General features: G+C 43.3%; 1 protein-coding gene across 7 annotated transcripts in view; it reads left to right on the plus strand.

Annotated features, from left to right (window-relative positions):
- ELMO1 (engulfment and cell motility 1) overlaps positions 1–14,902 on the plus strand; it is a 561,177-nt gene that overhangs the window by 413,214 nt on the left and 133,061 nt on the right. Inside the window, exon 1 of one of the 7 annotated variants that reach the window (XM_047763113.1) lies at positions 7,077–7,100. The exons of the other annotated variants lie outside the window; for them this stretch is intronic. The gene's annotated coding sequence lies outside the window, so the exon portion shown is untranslated. Of the gene's footprint in view, positions 1–7,076; positions 7,101–14,902 lie in introns of those variants that run through there. 7 annotated transcript variants of the gene reach the window in all.

The raw sequence follows: 14,902 nt of genomic DNA on the forward strand, positions 1-14,902 counted from the left end.
TCTACTTCTTGGTTTCCCGCTTGCTCAGCCAACTCTCCTCCTCCTTCATGCCTGGTTTACCCTGTTCTGCAGTCGTGTGATCCCTGTTCCAAGAGGAGACCAGAACATACAGGTCATCTGTGAATCTATGAGCAGAAAGAGCAGAGAAAGTGAGGGCATCACATGTTAACCATTTGATAAAACAATACATTTAATCTCTACCAGCTGCCAAGAAGATCAGAAACTAAATTTTTTCTCAAAAGGTAGACTTCTTTGCGTGTGACATCCTTTGTTTTTCAGAATTGGGAGAGGTTAATTTATGCATTAGGTCTGAAGACCAAGAAGAATGTGATGACAGCCCAGAAGCATCCCTTTTCCTAATGGTGAAGAAGCTGTTTCCCATTTGGCATCACCTAGAGATTATCCTACCATTGGCCCAGTAGCTTTTTGCCACCATATTGCAGGTGGATATGCTTGGCAAGGCTGAGCTGAGGATTTTGGCATTTTCATTTTTCCTTTTTGGCATGATTTTTCATCAGCCTACAATTCTGGAATGCACTTCCATGGTATATTTGAAAAATTTAAGTTGGCAAGACCATAAACTTTCAGAATCCACCAACTATTCCTTTAAAAGCAGTCAGAATTATAAAGGATGCTTTATATTGAGCCTTGCTCTTCTGGCCCCCATGTTCTTCTCAGGTTAGCTCATTGCATTTGGACAAGTCCTTCACGTCCCAAGGACTTCTAGACCTTGACTTTTCGAAACCTACAAATGCAAATCATGGTGACCACCTGCCAGAGGTCTGTGCCCTGAAAGAAGGGAGCAAAAATGCATAGATTGGAGACCTTCTTATAGACGGGTTTGCATTTCGTGTATCTAGTTTTATTTCAGTGTTTGTGGGTTTTGCTTTTATTTTCGGCATTTTTAAGGGAATGTAAGAATAGCAAAGTTGAAGGATATACTTCTTTCTATGAATGCCTCATCATGAGTTACAAAATATGGCTTATTCTTAGATGCTAATGGAACAGTCTTACCTACTCCAGACTCCTTGCATATGGGCACTCTGAAGCATACTGCAGTACACTGCTCATGGTGCTTCACAGACAGACACCTAACTTTGAATCTTGGGTCTGTCACTTACTGGATGGTGACATGGACATTCTACTTATGTCATGGATCTTAGCCACCCTTGCTAGAAAAGGGGGTCTTACTATCATATCGGCCCACTGAAGCTCTGCACATGCATTTTCTATTTCTCTCTTCTTCCCATAGATGTTGAGGCTATATCACATAGAGCTTAGCATCCTGGGACCCAACGATAAGGCAACATTAATGCAGGCTTTGTAAATTCTGCTTATGATCACCTCATCATGAGGGCGGAAAAAAAAAAAAAGCAGCTGCTTGGGTATGAAGATTTTTCCGTGGAATATTATTATAATTACTTCCCCCTGGGGATAAAAAGATAGGTAAAATTATCCTGACCATGTATAGCTGAGGGTTTGCATATGTTTTGGTTTTAAAATGCACCATGTAAAAGTCAGAGCTAACTATATATACCAGCCAGCCCAACTGACTAGAGAAATCTCTCTCCAATGTCTCTTGAATGAAATAATGTTATTAAACAGACCAACTGCAATTATACTTCTGACCCATTAGAACCGAGTGCTTATTCCTGACCTCACACCCATGGGGCACATGATCTGGTCCAGTCTGTACTGGGCCTGATTCTGTTAGATGGGGGTGAAATGAAGTCAGTGTGTGGGTGTCCTCATGTTCCTGGGCCTGGTAGGGACAGAGGGTATCTGAAGAAGGCTAAGACGTAGTTGGAGGTGAGCTTCGTGCAATACACACCCTACTTGTTTGGAATTGACTTGCAGCTCGTTTTGACCCTAATGGCTCTCTCTTAAGAATCAACCAAACAAAAATGGGACTCAGTGTAGCCACGACATGAATGGAGGAGGTCATGCCCACTACATTGATTGCCAGTGATGAACATGCACGATGATAAAACAGTGCCCAACTTGTGGAAGTAATTTGTTAGGGACCAGAAGCATTTGCTATTAGCACCACCTCTTTATAATTCAGTAAATGGAATCTTCTTCAGCTCTCTTTTAAATGCCCAATATAAGTGGTGTTCATTTTGGTTCAAACCTGTAGGTAGATTGAAGGAAAATTTTGACAGCTAGTTTAGAAATCACAATAGTCACAACATTTTTCTGATCCCCAAACACCTGTCACCTAATGGAATTTTTTGTTGTGTATTTATTTTGAACGTATGGCAAATGTACATGACTTACATCACATTTGGCGGGAGTTCCCGTTGTGGTTCAGTGGTTGACTAGTACCCATGAGGATGTGGGTTCGATCCCTGGCCTTGCTCAGTGGGTTAAGGATCCGGCATTGCCGTGAGCTGTGGTGTACATTGAAGACGTGGCTCGGATCCCATGTTGCTGTGGCTGTGGCATAAGCCGGCAGCTACAGCTCCGATTCAACCCCTAGCCTGGGAACCTCCATATACCTCAGGTGTGGCTCTAAAAAGACAAAAGACCAAAAAAAAAAAATGGCAATAGTACATTTTACAAATCATGTTTATGAAAAGGAATAGAATTTAATTAGCTTGAATCTTCCCCAAGAAAATGCAGGATAAATGGTACTAGCAGTGCCTACCCGGAGTGGAGCAGAGAGGATAAGCCATAGTGTGGGGCGAAATGGAAAGAGACTTCTTCTGATTTTATTCAGATGTCTAGGCATGATTTTTCAGATATTGGATGCTGTGATTCCCTTCTCCTACCTGACAGCAGATAATAAATCTGAATGTGTTCAGGAACCTGATGATATGCTACCAGTAATACATTTTGAGCCTCTAGAGTCCAAGTTCATGAAATGTATGATTCATACCAGTTCTTGGGAACTTGACAAGCAGAAGTTCAAATATCAAGGCAATAAAATCTAGGTTTCCCTTTTTTTGAGATTCATCAGCACTTCTCTAAATTGGTGTATGCTCTTTTTTAAAATCTTATTTTATTTCTATTTGAGTATAGTTGATTTACAGTGTTGTATGAATTTCTGCTGTACAGCAAAGCGACCCAGTCATAGATATATAACCATTCTTTTTTTCGTGCTATCTTCCTTCATGTTCTATCCCAAAAGACTGGATATAGTTCTCTGTGCATTGCACAGCCTAGAAAGGGAAGATTCCCCAGTAAGAGCAGGTTAACTAACCCAGCCTGTGATCTCATAACGAAACTAGTACACAGGAATCCATGGGGAAATTTGGGGAAGACTTTTTCTAGAGATTCTGTACCTATTCTGTATAAAGTGACCCCTCTGGAAATGTAGGTGAAGCTGTTTATTTTTCAGAACTAAAGCCATGACTAGCTAGGTGAACCAAAGTGCCTGCTCGCTAGCTTTTGCAGAGATGAGGGGGGTGGATTCTACTGAAAGCCAAAAAGTATTCTCTGTCTACCTTGCAATTTTGTCTTAAAAATGAATTCTCTAGGAAAAAAAAATAACCCAAAGAAAATTTATGATTGCTCTTAGGGTTCAGGATAATATATTATCTACCTGTCTTCTTGCTGGCAGGTCTGATAGCATCTCTAACTAGCTGGTGAATCTGGTCTTTCAGAAGCTCACCTATTCTTTTTTCATTTGCCTGCTCACCAGCATTGCTACTGAGCCCCAAACTGTGCTATGGGTACCCATCCTCAACATGAAAATTGGTAGTTAAAGGATAGTGACCTTTTTCTGATGTAAATGGGTCCTTTGGGGTGGCTTGGAGTGGTGAAACCCCCACTCTCAAAGAAAATGCCTTTCTCCACCTGGTACATTAAAGCTTAAGTTAGGGTTAGTCTTTTTCTTTTTTTTTTTTTTTTCCCCTTTATTTAAGCCTCCCTTAGCAATGATTCTCAAACTGGTCTATATAAGAATCCCCTGGACATCTTGGGAAAATGTCTCTAGAGTCCTCCCCTGAGACTGTGGCTTAGGAGGGATGCAATGGGACCCTAGGAATCCGCATTTTGCTGAGAGCTCCACATGATTCTGATACAGGTGGTCCCTGGAGATCACACTTAGAGAAACTGGAGCTCGCATCTTTTGGTGCACATCCCAGCCCTGCCGCATTTTATCTTTATAACCTGGGTCCAGCTATTGAACTTCTTATGCTTCCATTTCCTCATGCTGTATAACAGGGATGCTCATAGTGTCTCACAGCATTGTTGTGAAGATTAACTTGATTCATCCAGATGAAATGCTATCTGGACTATTAACCACTTAGTAAATGTTAGCTAGGTCAGTCCAACAAGTTATGGGTGCCTTGAAATTAACTGTTTTAATCAGATTGATATCCTATTAACTTGTTCACGTCACTGGGGGATATGTTGAGTTACGGAGGTGTGCTGTGGAGCGGGGACAGGCAGTCATTTAGTGAAGGACTTCAGTGACTTATCATTTCTCATAGGAGAAAAACCAGACTCTGACCATGATCTCCAGGACCCTGCAGGTCTGGCCTGTGTTTGTTCTCCAAATTCATCTCACCCTATCCTTCTCATCACCTTCACCCCGATCAGCCACATTTGTCTTTTTTTCAAGTTTTCAAGGACGCTACCCTCCTTCCTAGGCCTTGTGCATCTAGGCAGGCCCTTTGCAGGTACCATTCCTAATGTCTGAGACACTGTTCCCCTCACTTTCAACTCATTTAACTTTTATTCTTCCTTTAGATCTTCGCTGAAATATCGCTTCCTCTGAGACATTCTTCCTTACCTCGAAAGTCTAGTCTTTTCATGATGTGTGCTCATTGCACACAGCTCTCCTTCATGCTCTGTAAGAAAGTTACATTTTCAGATTTTTTTGTGTCCTCTGCCAGGGTCATCGTGCCATAAGGCAAAAGGCATGCCAGTTTGTTTTGTCGCCCGCACAGTGTTTAGCATAAACACTTACTAAATATTCGAACAAATGATTAAATTTTGATTGAGGGAAGACCTGGTTGGAATGGCACGGTTTGGGATAAAAACAGTGGCAATTTGAACAGTCTCAGGAGGGTGAGAGGGAAAGAAAGAGTAGGTGTCCCCATGGCAGAGGAGGGTAGACAGACGAGGTTAGAAAGTTTTCAGAAACCCTGAGATATCCAGGGAGTCTGGACAGAGCAGAGAAAGATGGCTGGGTGCCTGAGAGGCAGAGCTTGTGTAAGAATTCCTTCCCAAGCTCACAGTAGCACGAGGAGACAAGATGGAAAGCCAGGACATGGATTCTTGAAAGAGAAAGTACAAATCAAGACCTTGGGCCAGAGCTGAGCACTTGGAGACAGATGGAAATCGGATTTGGACAAAGAGTCGTTTAGGAATAAAGGAGGCCTGGGGCTTCTCTTGCTTATTAGGCACTGGGTGTGCGGTAATGAACAGTTCACTTTGGCTCTAAGAACCAGAGACACACGAAGAGCTGGTGTCAGCTCCCTCCCAAGCCTGGTCTGTGTTATTAATAGTTTAAGGGCACCAGGCTTGTAGAGACCTTTAGGGGAAGGATCTCCTTGAGATTCACAACAGTGGGACAGAGAATAATTCCCTTCTCTTTAAGTGAAGCCAGAATCAGAGCCTTCTTTTTACTTACCATTTTCCCTCGGTCTCTATTATCAAGGGTCCGTCTATTATTCCACAGACCTCACCATCTGATCCCCATCCTGTGTTTGACCAGGCCATGCAGCCTTTCTTTGCTCAGTGGCGGCCCCTGCTGTTAAAGAGAAAGATAGCAGCCCATCTAGAATGTGACATTAACTCTGGTCAGGCAACCAGAAGAATTCGGAGCAAGCAAGGGGAGGAGAGAGGGGGAAGCAAATGGGCTGAGAACATTCCCAGGGGGATCCCCATGTTCAGGGCGCCTTGGTGAAATGCTAATACGGAGAAGGATCTGAGCCTAAGTGCTTTGTGCAAGCTTTTTTCTGCAAGGGTCCCTGTTTAGTTGCCTCATTCCAAAGGTTTGCTGGGAACCACCCCCACAGTGCTCTCCAAGAAATGCCATTGCAAACTTTTATGGGGGGGGGGGTTATAGGGCTGTTAGATGGAAACTATTTTAAAAGATGCCGTACTAATTTTTGAGGTAGCTTACAGTAAATTTGAATTAGCGGTGGCGGCTCAGGAGGGGCTGTGTGTGTTTGTTTACATCCTGAGTGGGAATCAGAGTATGGATCCTCCCATGGGAACCCTGCTGGGATGCACTCTTGCATGAGTGCATTTCTGGGACTGTGAGCACCGTTGGTGCATGTGCGCTATGTGTCCAGAGTGAGGCCGTTACCTGACATTTCTGGACAAAAACCGTTGTGCAAAGAGAAGGAGGGAGAAAGCAAACTCACAATCAAATAAAAGTAGGGAGAGGGGGAGAGATGAGATTGCAGTTGATTATGGGTCTGGCAGCAGATGTTCTACACGAATCCAACTCGCTGCAGCCAGTCTGTTTCCATGGCAACAGAATCAGTAATTATTGAGCCCAGGCCCTCCCCCTTCCTTTCTCCCAACAAGGTGGAGGCTGATGAATATGAACTATCTCCGGCCCATCACCAGCACTTTCTTCTTCTTCTTCTTCCTCTTCTCCTCCTTCTTCTTCTTCTTCCTCTTTTCCTTTGTTTTTAGTTCTTTATAAGGAAAGTGGGAATATTGAGAGCACTCAGAAGCACTATATCATTATTGATGAAAGAGCATAGGGCACTAAAATTAAATGAACTTATTGTTTTCTCTTGTGCTACTCCAAGAGAAAATCTCTTCCTTGAAAAGCCGATGATCTCTGAAGATGCTAAATAAATGAGCAGGAGTTTCCCTGAAATGGAAGCTCCCTTTGATTGGCTGATCTTTCTGCGATTCCTGCCAATCGGAGCACCCCTGGGCTCCAGCTCCATAAACATAAGCAAAGCTACATGCTTATTCTTCTGGACTTGAAGTGTATACCATTCAAAGGTGTGCGGCGGGTCTCCATTCACATGGCTCAACTGGAAATCTATTTCATAAACAAGCTTACTCAGGAACCATCTGGTATTCCAGCACGTTGCTCTTCAGGGGGACGACTTTAAGTCTTTTGGTGGTGACAGCGGCTTAGAAGCAGTATTTGTAGTAGGGAAAGATGGACTTACGGGAGCTTGGTGAGTAAACCTCAGTCTTACACATCTGTCTGCTGGTATTAGCAGCCTGAGCTAAAATGTAGCTTTGTCCTATTGTCTGCCTAGAAAACCGTGAATTGGAACAAGCACAGGGAAGAGCAGGCATTCTAGGGTTCCCGTGATGTGTGAGCCTCTGTGTTCCAAAGGCTGCGTGCTCTGCTTGAGTGTGATCAGATTTGTAGTTGACTGTGTATTTGGTTTGTCTAGTTAGGACCATTGTGAAGAGTGGAGTTTTGCTGTCTCTCCCTGGGCACTGATCCATTTCAAAAGAGGATGCTTTAATTAATAAGAGTCAACCCTGTGCATTGCTGGGAAGAGAGAGAAAGGAGCAGGCACAGAGCCGAGCCCTGAGCTGCCTGAGTGTGCTGCTGGGTTTGCATTGTGAAGAGATACGTTGTTGCAATGATCTATCAAACACTTCTTCAGACCCTCAGCCACAGAAGGAAGCATCTCTTCCTCCTGCGCTGCCGTTCCCTCCTGAGTCCTGTCCCTTTCTTTCATGAAACTAGTCTCCAGATTGAAATCTGGTTTCTCTCTTTTTAAAAAATTAATGGCAAAAAGAGTTAGAGTGCAGTTGGAGAGATTCTAGCTGTCAAAAAAAAAAAAAAAAAGCTTCTGAAATGACTCCGTTTTGCATCCGTTTAAACCTCCGAAAGCCAGAGAGGATTGGCAAAGTTGTATTCAAGGATTGGCTCTTTGCCAGGGAAGGGATGCTCTCAGCTATTGCTTTGCTCCCTGGGGTTTAATTTTCTGAGACTGGTGATGAAATTTTCAATTCTGTTGGCTAGAAGGAGAAAGAATAAGAAAGCAGTGCTGTAAACAGGCAGTGGGGGGGGGCAGCATGTGAAAGGAGAAACTCCTGCCTTTAGGGACCCTTCCAGCTGCAAACTTAAAAATATATGTCGCAAGACCGACCTCAGCACTGTGCTCAAGTGTTGGGTTCCAGAGGATCTCTAATCCTTCCAAACGTGGGAGGGGGCAAGGCATTGCCTTTGGTTTGGGTGCAGAGAGTGGGGGCTGAACTCGGGGCTTCCAGCTCTGCCTACATACCTCTCCCTAGTATATCTCTCCTCTGTCTTCTGATTTTGAGGCTTCGAAACTGTTACTTTTTTAAAATGTGAATTCCTATGTTATGTGCCAGAGAGACTGACAGCACACTTGGTGTTTTCAATTTACAATCCACTCAGGTTCGAATAACAGAGAGAGAAAAAGAGAAAACGCATTATCATCTGGTTCATAAATATATGCACATGAAATAGTCATCCGTGGGAAATCTTACTGGCTTGTCCTTTAAAACAGTATCCTACTGACAGAAGAGGGTTGTGGGTCTTCACGTGGCTCTACAGTGGAATTTGCTGTGCCCTGAATGGGCTCTGGGATGAACAATAAGGAAACAAGAGCTAGGAAGGTGTTGTCTGCAGAAGACTCGAAATCGGGGTAAGGGTGATTGGGTGTTTGGTAGAGACCTTCTACTTTTGTGACCTGGAAAAAGGGGCTGACGCTCTGGAAGAGATGGAGAGTTTCCTAACTGTGGGCGACTGCACAGAACATGGGGGAAACTTGTCTGATCAGATCAGTGTCCTGTTCGTTAGCTGAGACCTCTCTAGAAATGTAGGCTGTCCTCTGGTCCCAAGATGTTCAAGATGGTGTGCTGGATGGAGAACAGCACCTGATTGGAAGGGAGCATCTGCCTCTCTCCTGCTGCGTCTCATTCCTCAGCACATCTCAGTTCAGGCACAGTTTTGAGGAAGTCTGGTTTCCAGTAGACGTGCATTAAGTGACAGTCATCTCACGAGAAGGACCCTCTATTCTCTTTGGTGTCTTCTCTCCCCCACTAGTGTCACTTGACATAAGTGTAGTGCTGGCACCTGTTGACAAGAATGAGAAAAGAAACAACCTTTTATGGAAGCAGTGAAAATGCAATATATATATATATATATATATATATAGAGAGAGAGAGAGAGAGAGAGAGAGAGAGAGAGAGAGAGAGAAGTTATTAATCTATTTTTGGATCACAGAAGTCTAAGAATTTGAAGGCTATGAAACTCTCTCTTGGCCTTAAGAAAATACAGTTATGCCAAATCACATAACACTTTGATGACAACCCATTTCAGGGTCAAGTAAGATCTCTGCCCTACACGAATAGCCAAGAATGCATTATACTCTCAAGTTCATTATCTCCGTTTCGCAAACGGGTCCACTGAATCCTGCCACAGCCCCATCTCAATCAACTGCCGGCTTAAGCAGTGGCTTCGGTACCTGAGTGAGGTCCTGGGCATTCTCGATGAAGGTTTGAATTAAGGAGTTTTGGAAATGATTCTAGATCGTGGTGGTTTTCTCACTCCTGAGGTTGGAGGGTTGGTGAAGCTAGTTACGGGACCTGAAATGAAAAGGCTCTTTCAGGCACCAGAATTAACTGCAGGCTTGTAACTATTTGGTTTGCTCCTGGGAGGGAAGGCTTCTTCCCACTGCCTCTTTCTGGCATGTGTAGGATGTGGGATGTATTAGAAAGGGAAATGTAAAAACAAATAAAAATGAGTTCTCTCAGATTTTCAAGTGACTCTAGAGTGGTCCAATCTAAGTCAAAGTGAATATAATATGTTGAATCCAGTCCCTGATATTCAGCATTGAGAGTTGGACAGGATCTTTCCGTTCTTCCAGCAACTGGAATAAAATCAATCGCAACAGGAAGAGCTAACCTGCCTTGAGCATCGAGTGTGGGCCAGGCACTGTTCACTACTTTTTATATAGATGTAATAAACCACTGCATCTTTATAACAGCCCAGCAGGACTATTTGTATACCTATTTTCTAGATGAGGAAATGGAGTCACCAAAAATTTAAAGAGCTTGTTTAAAAATTTAAAGACCTTGTTCTTCTTGCCAGCTAGAGACTGGCCAGGGCTTAGTGTCGTCACACACACTGATTGACCTGTTTGCTATATTCATGGGTGGGCAGAGTTTGAGTGGATGGGGAGAGAGGTCTTCCAAGGCTGTAGGTCTGTCTGGTGGAGTTAGGCCACAGGAAGGTGAATTAAACAGTCGTTGCAATAATTAAAGTCAAATTGGAAAGGCAGTCAGGGTGGTTGGGTGAATTATTAATAATGCCATTTAAGCAAAGGAGTTTGAACTAAGTAAAAAGCTGTCACCAAAATGCTGCCTTTGTCCCCCCCTTGTGTTCCTGTGCAAGGTGCCCCTCACTCTGCAGAGCATTTATCTGACTGCGAGGAACTGGGTCAGTCCTCTGTGCGACCAGCTCCTCCTGGGCTGTCTGTGAGAGGTGGAAGGTCACCAGCTCAGAGGCTGCCCTTTGCTTGCTTTTGCCAGGAATGGTTTGCTGTTACCATAGCGATGGTGAGGGTCCTGAGGGGCTGGAAACAACAGGGCAGCCAGCTTGGGGGTGTGCCTGACCTGCAGGGGCTGTGGGCATCACCAGGGCTACCACGCGTTCTGAAGATCTTGTGATCAGGAGTGATGGTCCCAGCTCAGAAAGAGACTGCAGTGGACGTGCCAAGATGCAGCACCTGAAGACTGGGAAGATGAAGTGTGGAAATCATTGAGTGACACAAGTTTTCAAAGCGTGCCCCTCAGAGGTGGGGGCCTTCAGGGGGCTGGGGTAATGTGCAGTTGGGGGAGTGACTGGGAGGCTTCAACTCCCACCTCCACCAGAGCTTCTCCATTTCTGTCGGTTTTATAACCTGGCATCCCCACTGAAGACCTGCTAATGACAAATGAAAGGGAAGGTTAGGCCACTAGAGGGAAAAAGAAAAAGTATTGATCTCCTCAAAGTTCCAATTCCATACAATGAAATAAAAGACCAGAGCAAATAAGCCAGCTCACATTGCTATATGGAAAAGGAATCTGTAAGGGTCTCAGTAGCAGGTTTTAAAAACATGGGTTATTTGTTATACATACTTCATATTATGCAGTTTCTACTGTTATACCAGGTATGCCTATGTGTAAAAGAAAATCTTATTAACTATTCAAAAAATAATGGTCTTCAAGAATAATATGGCAGATCTTTCTCGACCAGCACTGTCTAGGGGGAATACAATGCAAGTTATCTATGTAGTTTCAATTTTTTTAATAGTCATGTTAAAACATAAAGAAAACAAACCAAACCCCAATCATTTTAATCATATGTATTACTCAACCCGGTATGTCCAAAATATTATCACTTCAACATACAGCTATGAAATTATTAACAACATATTTACATTCAGTTTTTCATGTTAAGTCTTTGAATCTGATATATCTCTTACACTTATAGCACAGCACAACTTGGATACTGACTTTTCACAGGAAATCTGTATTTAGATTTCAGGACATTTACAGTTATAAAAAGTAGACTCAGGAACATAAGTTGTTCTAAACATACTTAAGAGTTTTGTAATAACTGAAGTACCAATTTTTAAATTAAAATTAGCTAAAATTAAAGAAAATTTAAGACTCAGAAACAAACAAAAAAGCAAAACAAAACACAAAAAGCCACAACGGCACAGTCACACTAGCCATGATTCAAGGTTCCTGTAGCCACGGGTGGTTAGCAGTTACTCTATCGGGTAGAGGAGTGCTGGGCCCTCCAGAACTGTTCTCTTGAGTCGGGTTACTTCTCTCACTTCCCCATCAGGCTGTGACACCTTCCTCTCTCTTACCTCCATGAAGTACCTGGCTGACCTGCCCTGGTAACAAAGCAGCAAACAGAGCACCAGTATTCACAGATGTGCTTATTTTTGCATTTAACCGTGGTATGTATCAAAGACAGCATCTAGCTAAATCTTGGTTTCTCCATTGCGCTGTTTGGCATGAAGGAACTAAAAGGCGTGCCATTTCCCATTACAGAAAGTCAGCACACCATCTGTGTCATTTTCCAGCCCCCAGGTATCTTGGCCCTGCCACTCTGCACTTTGGAACTACCTCCCTCAACTCAGTACGTTCAGGGAACATGGGTTTCATTTTAATAATATGCTAAGCAAACCGCAATTGAGAGAAAGTAACTCTGCTGCGAACAGATAATTCTTTAGGGAGACAAGTAGAAACTGAGACTAAGGGATGATTTAATTGCTTGTCAGCGGATTCGATTCTGCAAATTTTGTTTGAGCTGGAAATTACTGACTCCATAGTTCTCCCTGTTAATTCGGTCTTCAAATCTTTTCCTTAGATGTGAGCCTTATCCAAAGTTTTCTTTTTTAAGATATATAAAACCAACCATGAAAACAGTATCAACCCCTTCAATAACTAGATCTAAATCGTGCTGCAAAGCCTCCTTAGTGGCACCCAGTCCCAGCCTCCTAAAGAGCATGATTTCAGCCAAATCTGCAGGTCGAAGGATAAAGCTCATGCTAAGCTTGGTGCTTTAAACCTTCCATTAATAAAGAGCTCTTTTAGGAATAACACAAAACATTGAGAAAGGAAACAAATCCCTATCTTTCTCTATCATCCGTAACATCAGGGATACCTTCTGATCCATCTCTACCCACTTCCAGCATGTTGGGCAGAATTGTCAGAGAGAAGGCCTTGTGCACCTAAGCACTCAACAAATGTTTGTTGGATTAAATTGTCTAAGTCCTTTGCAACTTCTTTCTTTTCACGGCATAGCTTAATCTTTTTTCCTAAGGTAACGGGGGCAGTCCAAGTAGATTAAACCGTAAGCGGGGACTGGATCTTAAGAGCAAGATAACTTGCTTTGTGAATCTGCTGGTTATTTGGCCAAGCCAAGGGCTAATCCACTCAGTCACGAGCAGAAAGAAGTGCTCTGGGATTTCAGAGGGTGCAGAGACCCTGGGAACTAGCTGGATGTTTCATAAGCAAAATTATCATTATAATCATTGTCCTTGCATTACCATAGGATTTCAAAGTTCACTAATATGCTATCTTATTTCAAATAATCTGTGACATTCAAGAAATTCAGGAGTAGAAGAGTATTTGTGTAGATGACAGAGCAGTAATCCAGAATCTAAGACCTTGTGTTGTGGAAGGTCTTTAGTTTAAGAACTAATTTTTACAGGTCACTTAACCCTGTGATCCTCAGCATCTTCACATGTAAAAAGGAGTTTAGACGTGGTGACTTGCAAGGTCGTATATGTGTCAAACTTCCAAATAATCCATCCTCTAAAGCCTATGCTCCATGATCATAGCTGTCTTTCCATGGTACCCAGATAGAGTTTTGGAATCCTTCTTAACACAAGCTTCCTCAGCCACTGCCAAGCTATCAGAATTGGCTCATAGCTGAAACTGATTTTTCATCCCTCTCCTAGGTCTTTTCCTCAGCTCTGTGCCTTATGCAGGACGTTGGAAAGGAACATACACGGAATTATCCTCAGTGTTCAGGGTTCCAGCGATAAGGGAATGACAGGTCTTTACTCATCCCCTTGCTCAGCTGTTCCATGGAGGTGTTGCTATCTGACAAGGAGGGCTGCAGCCTGGCACTTTGGGAGCTCACTTTTCTCTTCCTTTGAGCTATAAGTGATGAGAGACCTGTCAAGGAGAGCAGTTCACTGGCATAATTCCCAGACCTGGAAGCATAATGAAATAAAAATTCATCCTGACTTGGTTGGAATTCTTCTAGTTAAACATTTGAGGTAGCATCTGGGGCGATTCTAACATTCGCTTGCCTGGGTGCAATGAAGCACCAGCCACCAGCTAATGTCCTTCATGCTGGCAGCCCTGGTTAGGACCTCTTGGGGCAAATCATTTCTAACTAGGACTAGCCAGTCCATAGGACCCAGCAAGGGAACTAGAGCCCACTCTTGGTTAGTGGGCCAGCAGTATGGAATCTGCATTTCAGAAGTGTTATCACTTACAATGAGTGATACCAAAGCAGGATGTGGTCTGAAAAGCCACCAACACTGGTGCTGCCCTAAGACCTAAGGCTTTAATCTGAGGCTCGGGTTGTGGGGGTGTTATCTTGTACTGTCCACTGGCACTCTTTCTAGTACCCACTGTAGTGGTAGTAGGGCCATGTTCTTCCAGACTTAGAGAGTGCTGGAGGTGAAGGGGCAGAAGCCCCCAGTCTAGATTCCATGAGCCAGGCTCTGATGCCTTTGCAAATTAGACCCAACAAGCTTTGCAAAGACCAACTTATGAACAATCCCTGTCCACCCTAAATTTCCCAAGCACTCTATAGATGGCTCCTTAACCTCTCTGAACCTTAGTTTTCCCTATCTGTAAAAGTGCAGTAAAGATGCATCTCTCACAGGGCTATTGAATAAAAATTAGAGCGATGTCTGGGTGAGTGATCAGCGTACCGTAATGCACTATAGAAGGAGAAGATAGTATGATTACATACCTTGGGGAGAAGCTATTTATTTTTCATATCTCACAGATGTCTGCCTCAGCTCGTTGGCTATGGAATGTTCTCTCATTGGACAACCAGTGTGCATGCTCTCTGCTCTCAGATCATTCCCCTATTCTGCATTCTCAGACACTTCCTGCTAACACCAGAAGCCAGCCAGATATTAAGGGAAAAACAAACAAACAAAAGTCTCAGCTTAGCCACTAGTCACATTTAGGTCCTGCCATATTACCTTTCCAATCTTAGTGGGTTTCTTCCTCATGGATGAAACATAGATGTTATTTACGCTAATCTAACATCTAGAAATGTCCAGAGAATGAATAAAGTGGCATTTGCCATGTGCTTCGTGGATAGTAACAGAAGCTATCGCTATTATCATTTCAAATCTAATATCACCTAACAACTCAGCCTTGTTTTTTGAGGAGGGATCCTTGGGATGATGTTTCTGGAGGCAGAGTACCAGAAGCTCCGGGATGATGATGTATGCTTTCC

The sequence above is a fragment of the Phacochoerus africanus genome, chromosome 16 (genome assembly GCF_016906955.1).
Source record: "Phacochoerus africanus isolate WHEZ1 chromosome 16, ROS_Pafr_v1, whole genome shotgun sequence".
Classification (NCBI taxonomy): Eukaryota; Metazoa; Chordata; class Mammalia; order Artiodactyla; family Suidae; genus Phacochoerus; species Phacochoerus africanus.